Raw genomic sequence first — 9833 nt, 5'->3', positions numbered from 1 at the left:
AAACTACCCCATCCACCATATTCCCCAGACCTAGCGCCAACATTCCCTCAAAAAACGCTCAGACCTAGAAACGGCCCTCATGGTCTTCTTTGCGTCCAAGACTCCTGAGCATCGCACAGGTAGCCACTTGTGGGCTCTGGACGCCTATTCTATGATCACTGGATCTGTCTACAACTTGAGCGAACAATATTGACTCAAAAGAACCGGTATGGACAGTCATCACAACTTATCGGAGAAAGCCATTCTGTGGTCCTCAGTTGGAGGGCGGGTGGGTCCATTTAACTTTACTGGAAGGGGACAAGGCTTCAAGGAGCTTTAGACAAATCGCAGTACAGACGAGTGACGAAATTTATAGCGCGCGCTGGCTGAAGTTCTAAGAATATTCTCCCATTATTTCACTAACTCACACGCTGCATTTGTAGTTCGAAAAAAAATTGCACAAAACAGTATTATGATCAACACGCAGTAGAATATGCTGCTGTGTTATGTGAAAGAAAATCTCGTTTTTTAATGGGAAAGTTAACGCTGGAATTTAGAGGTAAGAAATAAAGAGTGATATGGGATACCATGAAAGCAATGGTAAATAGATAAGAGTAAATGAATTAAGCTTACTTCAAATCCTTTTAGAAATAAACAATTTTAATTATTTAAATTTATAATATGATTAATTTGCATTACAATCTAATAGCAAACTAAGTTTTTTTTTTTCCCCATGTTTACATTAAAACTGTTTTCCCGCAATTTATTTTACAGTTACTATTCGAAAAATATTTCTTTAAATAAGAAATTAGAAAGAAAATATTTCTTTCCTAATATTTCTTCCCTTTTTCTTTTTCTATGAAAATTATTTCTTGAAAAGAAATAAAATTCATTCGCTATTACAATATGGCCGATTGCTGCTGCATTCAATTATCACACACGCATCAAAATGCTTTATTTTAAATAATTTATTCTATAATTAACATGAAAGAAAATATTTTTTCAATATAAAATATATAACCAAAATTAAACTAATCTATCCTGTATGTGTGATTAATTCGTTTTGCAATTTTTGTCACACAATTACTAATACCTTTTTTTCAATATTACATTGCTGTTATTTTAATTTTGTATATAAGAACTGCTCAGTTTAAATATTCTTCCTTCTCAAAAGATTTTGTTCTGTGAAAATAATTAAAAGATAGTAATATTTTCACAATGGAAGTACTAAAGTAAAAATAATCAGTGTAGGTCTCCTGCAGTTCAAGTCCTTATCAAACCAGCGTTTCGACACATTTTAAATAGAAAACTAATAATAATCAATATCTCTTTTACAATATAAAAATGAGAATGCTATGAACAGTATTTTTATTTATTTATTTATTTTTTTAAGTTTGCAAAGGAACAATGATTTTTTAATACTATAATAGGTTACAAAAGTACTATTCCATGAACAAACCCTCAGTCTTATAGCATTGTTACTTTATAGCATAATACAATAATAATACAGTATAATTCTGCTAACAAGCCCACCAGCCGCCGAGCGGTAGAGTCGCTGAACGCAGGTAGTTTGGTCCGAGATTCGAATCCCGCGAACGAGCTGGACGGCGTTTTTGTGGCTTTCCCCATGTGTAACATGTATACGAGCCAGTTTCCCTTAGAAAGTCCTCACTTAGAAACCAGTTTTAAAACGTATTAAAATTACACACACACACACACACACCAAAAAAAAAATCTGAAAGCTTTCAGATTTTATATTACTCCCAAAGGGCCATTTTTTTAACGTTTTGCGTGTTACCTTTATTTATTAAATATCATGTTTTTCGCACTTAAACCATAAAATTCAATTCAACAGCAATATCATATAATTTTAGAAAAGCATATTTTTAGAATTTCCGATACATAGTCTCGCGCGCTAGAGATGAAAGTGTTTTTTGCCATTGCTCGCTTTGAAATCGTTGGGTTTCTTAATCAAAAACTCATAAATGCTTTACAAAATATGATATATGAAATGGATAGTAATACAAATTCCCAGTTCCGAATTTGGGCCTCCAGATGCCTATATTAGGATGGAGGATTACGTTATTCAGAATTTCATGGCTCTAGGTACCGTTGTTTTATCACAGTGCGAGAAACATTCATACATTCTGCAGATTCCTCATTATTTAATTTCTTTAAATATAATAGAGTGCGATAATACTTGGTGGCAACGATTTGAAAAGTGAAACGCCATTTATCGTGAAACGCCACAAAATGGCAAAACGAAATTAATAGCCCCTCTGGGCTAAAACTTATTTTTAAAAGTATCACACTAGTAGTAGTACAACTACTGGAAAAAATATTATAAATCTATTTTATAGTTTTATAATTATTATTATTATTATTATTTTAAATTTTTATTTTAGTGTGAATTTCGCGTAATAATGAACGACATTTTTTGTGTTCACAGTATTATTCGTAAGGTATTCAACTGTTAGATTTTAAAGTAAAAGTAATTCTTGCTGTACATAAATCGAGTAGAAGCTTATCGGATGTCTATATTTGTATTAAATGAAGAAGGTTTATGTGCTTGATAAACTTATTATCTTCTACATTTTTAAAGCGTACAATTACAATTTATATCTATAATTTCAGGAGTAGTATAACCTTTCTTTCAGTAGAAATTGCGTTCTTGTTTTCTGAATGTGGCTCCAAATACTCTCTCAGTTCATCCCAAATTAAAATAACTATAAATTTTGGCAATCTGAAATACGCAATGAAAACATCTTTTGGCAGAGCAAAAGCATCAACATATTTTCTATAAATTCGCCATCGATTCAGAGATCTACGACGGTATTCTTCGTTTAAATATGAAAAAAATCAGCGGCGAAAACACATACAAAGCCATTGTCTACTTAGTACGTCAACTGGACAACCCTGATTGACGACGCGGCAACACTTTTTCACGCGCTTTCGACAACTTCCGTACTCAGAGAATATAGGATGTTGGGCAGACCTGTTTTTTTATTAGCAGCGACATCTGGCGGCCCACAACTTGCTGTCGACTCTCGTAGCGTAGAATAACCGTCCTGGATGGCGATGGTGATTACCAAGGAGGTCTATTCTAACCTCCTTGGTGATTACTTTGAGCTTTAGCGGTGATTGTTATTTGTTTTATGACCTTTTTCTTTCTGACTGTCCAAAGACGCAAGAACTGCTTTGGTTAACTCGTAATTTAATTTATGTTTATATTTAATTTAGCACCTGCCTTCAAAAGTTAATACGGCAACAAAGTTTGCTTTATAAAATATTTTATATTTTTCTTATCCATTAGTGAGGTATCATATATAGGAAATTTTAATTTGCTTATTCAGGCGAAAATATTCATAAGTTTCCCGGTAACTCTTTATTTTTTTAAAAAGTGCAAATAATGATCAACAGATGGCAGGCCTATTTGATAAGACAAAAGAAGTAATTTGACACTTTAGATCAGCCAATCATTTACTTAGATTTGAAACGCGAATTGTGGGAGCGGCGTTGAAAACTGCGCGTATGTGATTGTCATCAATTAAAAAACAAAGTTTGGTCTGAATTAAAAAAATTTTGTTGCCAACCAATTATACTTTATGCATTTGATTTCATCAGTGAAATGTTTGTGTACCCTTGATCTTGCAGTGGTGCGCTTTGGTACCGATTCTCTCAACATGGCTGACTGGCCGCTTGTGGCGCGATCTTGCTGTGACAGGGGCATGTGTATACATACAGCAAAATACTGACATTTAACAAACAGTGTAATTTATCTTATAATCTTTGAGCTTGGAGCAGTGTGCGATTACCCGTATTCAGGTTAGTAATTTTACCTTATTTTATTTGAAGTCGTGGGTCAATAAATACCGGTGTTGTACCAAATCAAGTTCAAGTGTCATATATTTTATGCTCGAATGTAGTACTGGAGAATGGTTAATAAAATAGTGTGGCCTTTTTTTTTTTTTTTTTTTTTTTTTAAATAAACTGCATTTCAGCGATCATAAGTTTGGATATAATGAAGCTGTTATGCTTTTCTTTGAACTGGTGAAAAGTAATGTTATTACCTGCATTTACTTAATTAAAAATGGTTTTCTCTAAACCTTTTTTTTTTTTGTTGAAACTTATAACAGTAATAATGACTTTTGTGAATGTTATGTAACTGTATAGTTAACATAGTATATTTAATGTGTGTTTTAAATTAGCAATGGCAGATTACAATTTATGAAGGTATTTTTTTATTGAAATTCTTACATTAAAAAGTAATGTCTCTTAAAATTCAATATTAAGGATTTAAAAGTAAATTCAGTAAGTGAAATTTGTTAAAAAGAAAAGCATAATTTTTCCTTGGTCCCCTTAGTTAATAATTTAAGGAGAAAAGCAGGAAATTCATAGCTCTGAATATTGTATTTAATATATATATATACGAATTAGTATGTAGAGAGTTAAATGACAAACTGTAAATGCCAAAGAGTAAAATAGCATTTAAAATATTTCGTGAGAATTTGCAGTGAATATTCATGTATGTGAAAATATTGGAGGATACTGGCTAAATTAGACAAAGTGATAAATAATTTTTTGAAAAATTATCTACATAGAAACGTTTCTAAATTTCAGTACTGCTAAATTTAAAAATCAATATGTAATATATGTAGATATAATTTTTGTACTGTATTGGAAGAAAAGTATTTTTTTTTTTTTTATTTGAAGATATGCTGTAAAATATATCAGATTTGTTTTACTATGGATTTTATTTTATACTTTACATACAATATAAGACCAAATGTAAAATTTGGCTGCTGCATGGCTAATTTATTTCTTCAGAAGAATTAAATAGTTAAACTAATAAGTAATAAATAAATAATAATAATAAACTTATAAATTAGTTATGCTGTTCCCTTTTTTTTAAAACTTTTTTTTTACAATCCTTTTGAATTTACAATATTAATTATATTTACTTACAATATTAATAATTAACTGTGTATTTTTATTTTTTATTAATGTTATTTTTTATTAAGTTTTCATGGGGTTGCTTTTTTAGTGAAGAGTAAGGCTTTGGATGGTATAATTTTTTTTTTTTAGCACCTATTATCTCAATCATTACTTTTTGTTCACATCACTTTTGTGTTTTCATCGCTTTTCAGATAAAAGGATGTTGTCACCAAATGTTACTGTCAATATTATTTTGAAAGAAATAATGTAGTGAATATTTAAAAAAATATATACAACACTTAAAATTTGACAGGAATCTTCTAATATTTTGGGATTTTGCAGTTGAATTTTATGTGGTATAAATGCAAAGAATGTAATATTTAACAAAGAGTATTCAACTTACACGCGAGTCATTTAACTAAAAATACAGTTCATCATACCAATGTTCAGTTTTAAAGTGATACAATGAACTGAGAAAAGAGTGAATAAATATTAATGGCTACATTTGACAATGTATTGTGAATTCTAAACATGTGCTGCTTTAAAACATTTTATGATTTAGTAAACATTGAGCTCAGCGAGAGCATAAAAACCTTAACAAATGCTCTGGTGCAGCGGTTCTCAACCTTTTGACTAACACATATCATCTAAACAAAACATGGAAAACATCATATCATATGTATACAAGGTGGCCCTCATTGGAACAAAACATACCAATCTAAATTTTTAAATTAAGAAAAAAAGCAACCTTAATTTGTCTTAGATGTTTTCAGGTAATTATTTTTTTCAAAGGAAAAGAAAAAATTCTGCAGATTTTTTTTGCTCTTGAAGAAGAAAGACTTCTGCCTAACTGCCCTCAAAATCCTAATATTTATTAAAAATCTTTGTTTATTAAACTAACGCTGTGTTTTTGCCTAATTTTAAATGGCTTAATGAAATTGAAATCAATTTATTTGGTGTCTTTTCCCATCACTTGGTGAAAAATCTCTGTCACTTAGAAATTTTTCTATTTGAATTGTCCCATTGACTGATGGCGGAAATTCCGGCAGTGATCGCCAGTTGTTAGTGCGGAGTTCTAAAGGACATGGTTATATTTGGATAATTCATAGATATATATATGTCTAAATCATGCTAGCTGGTTGGTTAGTGGGATAATACATAAGTACCAAACTTTTAAAATCTATTTTAAGCTTACTTGGCAATATTACTTAAGTTTAAAAAAATTTATTCTCTAATAATTTGATCATATTAATCTAATTATTGATGATATTAAGTGATGTATTTTCCATACCTTCATATAGAAGCATACTTGAGTGATTTGATAATGGGTAAAAATATACTATTTCAGTGTACCCCTTGGCGAAAACTGGCGACATTCCTGTTTACGTCCAACACCCTCCCCAGTAAAATGGCATCCAAAACGTAATGCAATAAAACATAATTAAAACAAAGTATATAATCCCAGTAAACTGCATTTTAAATCAAACTAGGAAATAACATAAGAATGGAAATACAGTCAAAAGTCATTAATCCGGACTCGTCGGGACTTCTGCGATACCGGATTATCAATTTTTCCGGGTTATAAATCATCAGTTTAAATCTGATAAAATGGCATGCAGAAATTATAAAATTAAAAATATGAAACCGTACTTTATGAAATAAAGAACAATTATGATCTAAAGGGTATCAAAATTTCCAAAAAAAAAAGCTTAATATTTATTTGTTTACTTTACTTTCTTTGCTATCGGAAGCAAATTATAATGACGAGGAATTTGATTTAAATCATATCAAAGACAGACTACATCGAGATGAAATACTACATTTAGTAAGGAATTATAAGCCAAATAAAATAAAAACATCTGCCCTGAAGATAAGGATAGTGCTGACAGATCAACTTCCAATTCATTGCGCTGCGGCGTCCCCTCGCCGCAGAGCAGCGTGAAATTGATAAGCAGAATTCGGAATGGTTAGATAAACAAAGGATATGCCTTTATCCATTTTTTACAGCAATTCCACTTTTTGTTTAATGGACTTCTAAACATACTTTTGCTTTGTAGATCCTTTACATATTAGTAAATACGTATCATAAATTCTATTTGACATAATCGAAAGTTCAAGCTTACTTTTATAAAATTGCTCTAACAGTCTGCAAAAAATAATAAGCCGGATCCAATTCAAAGATTAAGGAACAACGCAATCTGCAACATTAACTGAAATAGATAATTTTAGCTTAGCTTATACCGTCCGTTATACATTAAATGCGCATGCGTAAACGTATTTTGGGCATGCGCACACGCATATTCAAAGCCGTAAAGGTCTTGAGCGCATGCTTCAATGTGACGCATGTGCAGAAAGTTTATAGCTTTGAGGTCCGGATTATAGATCATTCCGGATTATCGGTGTCCGAATTAACGACTTTTGACCGTACATGTTATCTAATCTATGCAGTACAAAAGGGATTTCCTTTTTGACATACCTTATATAAAAAGTTATGTTTCTTTGGTATGTGTGACACACAGAATTCCTTAACAGCATCCCAAAACTGTTTAAAATCATCTAAACTAGAATCTATATACTCCCATCACCATATAAATTCACAAAAGTAAAAATGAAAAATATCCTCCATACTGCCGAAGGCATTTCTTTCGAAAATTTCTTTTTATTTGCATCCCACATACCTTCCTAGTGTTGATACCTAGTTTCCAGATCCTTAAATCTCACTGCCTTATTTGCCGAAAAGTGAATGAATCCATTTAAATCTTCATTTACATACCAGTCAATCAATGTTTTCTTTTCAGTTCGTTCCAAAGTGTACGGAAACTTCAGACTTCAGGTTAATCGTTATATCAGCAGGCATTTTACTGTGTAAAGCGCAAAATAAGCAATGTACTTCCCAACCAACATCCAACACATAAATAAGCCATTACAAATATTGCCCCGATCAAAATGAAAATCGCAGCAATCATGCATTACAACCAATCACTTCATAATAGGGTTTCCATAACATTTAAGGTTAAATACTCAGATTACCGTAAATGAATCAACAACTTGGCAATAATCCAAGGGGTACCCTAAAGTATAGACAAACCTGATAATGATATCCGAATGATAACATTAAACATCATCATATTAAATGGTATCTACTATATAGTGCTTAAATTTTTAAAACGGAATTTTACACTTTAAAATATTCTTTAGAAAAAGATCTATAATTAAAGTGTGCGGTGGGGATGGATACTGATTTCTCTGTCAGAAATGCTGTGGCAAGCAGATGACCAGTCACCAATGACAGAGGTTGTAAATAAGAGAAAAGAGACAACGCCAGAAGGAGCGGAAATGGTTGGAGAAGGCCATAGAAGGGATCTCGATCACCGGGGAGAAGGGAGCGAGGGAGAAAACAGACAAAGCTGGGACCTCTGGAGCGACCTCCAAACTGGTGAGGGAGAGTCTTCCAAGCAATGAAGATTCTTGTAAGAGAGAATGCATTGCTGGTGACATCCCGGAAATGGCCCTCAAGAAACGACGGCTTTATAGTCAAGGTGTGAGGAAGGCAATTACTCTGCAGGTCATCTGTAAGTATGACTCCAGAGAAACAACGTCAGCGGATTCGGACTTCATTACTTCTGTGATTGATGATCGAATTATCTATGGCCCCATAACAACCTGTAGGGTCCACAAGACAGTCCTGCAGCCGAATGACTCAACATTGCGTGTGAGGACCAGGAGACTATGGACGTCCTAAAGGTCGTAATCCAATGATCTACCTGGCCCTGAAGAAAACCATCCCGGTTATCACGCTATGGCTCCCGGGAACAGACCCTCCATGGAGAGGTTTTTCGCTTGGTTTCTTGGTAACAGGTCACCAAAAGATAACATCAAGCTCCTTGATGCCTGTAAGAATGGCTTGGATGTTAAGAAGATCACCATCAAGGCACTCATCCCTGGAGAGAGGTAACACTGGTGCTGGGATTGGAACCTGAGCTTATGGATTACTTGGAGGGCCAGAATTTCAAACTTTTTTGTGGCGCCTGTGGCTTTGTACAGCTGAAGGAACCGAGACAACAGGGGAAATCAATTCCTCCGCCTAGGGATCCTCCGAGGAAACAGTTAATGGAAGAAGGGGAGACCGAAAAGGAGTCAGAGCTAGAGCCTTCTTTGGAGGCTCTGGGGAAGACCTCTGAATAGGTTTCCCTGTCACGACTTCAATAGAACTCGTGGGTTAAGAAGGAGGCTTTTAACTAAGTCTCTCCTAAAATCCCTCAGGGTAAGTTCTTTACTCTCATTTAACCTGTTTTAATGGTTAAGGTTAGTCAGCTAAACTTGCAACATAGCAGAGCAGCTTCAATTTTTTTACAATTTAGCTGCTCAATTAGGTAAACAAGGTACTTTTGTTGCCTTAATTCAAGAACCTTAGGTCTACAAGGATAAAATCCTTGGTAGGCCCATGAATGCACACTTCTTTTCGTCAGAAGGACCTAATAAAAGACCTAGAACTAGCATTTACATTTCTAAAAATATAAAGGCTATGAAATTATCTCAATTTACATCAGAGGACTTGACTGCTATTTTAATCAAGGACATAAACAGTTCACTAAGAGGAAACATTTGTTTCTGCTCGGTTTACATGGCTTATGACCTAAACATTACACAAGCAGGGTTCGTGCGGTCCTTAAGAGTCCTTAAAAGTCCTTAGATTTTTTGGAATTGATTTTTGGTCCTTAAAAGTCCTTAATTTTGGTCAAAATCAACAGAAGGTCCTTAATTTTAATCATCTAAAATTTCTGTCTGTTTTTACAACTGTCATTTTGAGTGTGAATTAGCATTTTGAAGAATATTTTTGGCGATTCACTGCCGTATATATGGTAATCTTTTCAATAGGTTCATGAGTTGTAATTTGCAGGGGCATAGCTAGAGGGGGC

The 9833-nt window shown here is 33.2% G+C and overlaps 1 protein-coding gene across 1 annotated transcript in view; it reads left to right on the top strand.

Moving 5' to 3' along the window:
- The first annotated feature begins 3456 nt into the window (after positions 1 to 3456).
- The window catches only part of LOC118190076 (poly [ADP-ribose] polymerase tankyrase-like), a 346106-nt gene continuing 339729 nt past the window's right edge, over positions 3457 to 9833 (top strand). Inside the window, exon 1 of the mRNA XM_085816925.1 lies at positions 3457 to 3804. The gene's annotated coding sequence lies outside the window, so the exon portion shown is untranslated. The remainder of the gene's footprint in view (positions 3805 to 9833) is intronic.

Source organism: Stegodyphus dumicola, chromosome 5 (assembly GCF_044657685.1).
Source record: "Stegodyphus dumicola isolate Sdum_Otavi_A_Nest chromosome 5, ASM4465768v1".
Lineage (NCBI taxonomy): Eukaryota > Metazoa > Arthropoda > Arachnida > Araneae > Eresidae > Stegodyphus > Stegodyphus dumicola.
Note: the sequence above shows the minus strand (reverse complement) of the source record. Positions and strands in the feature narration are given on the sequence as shown.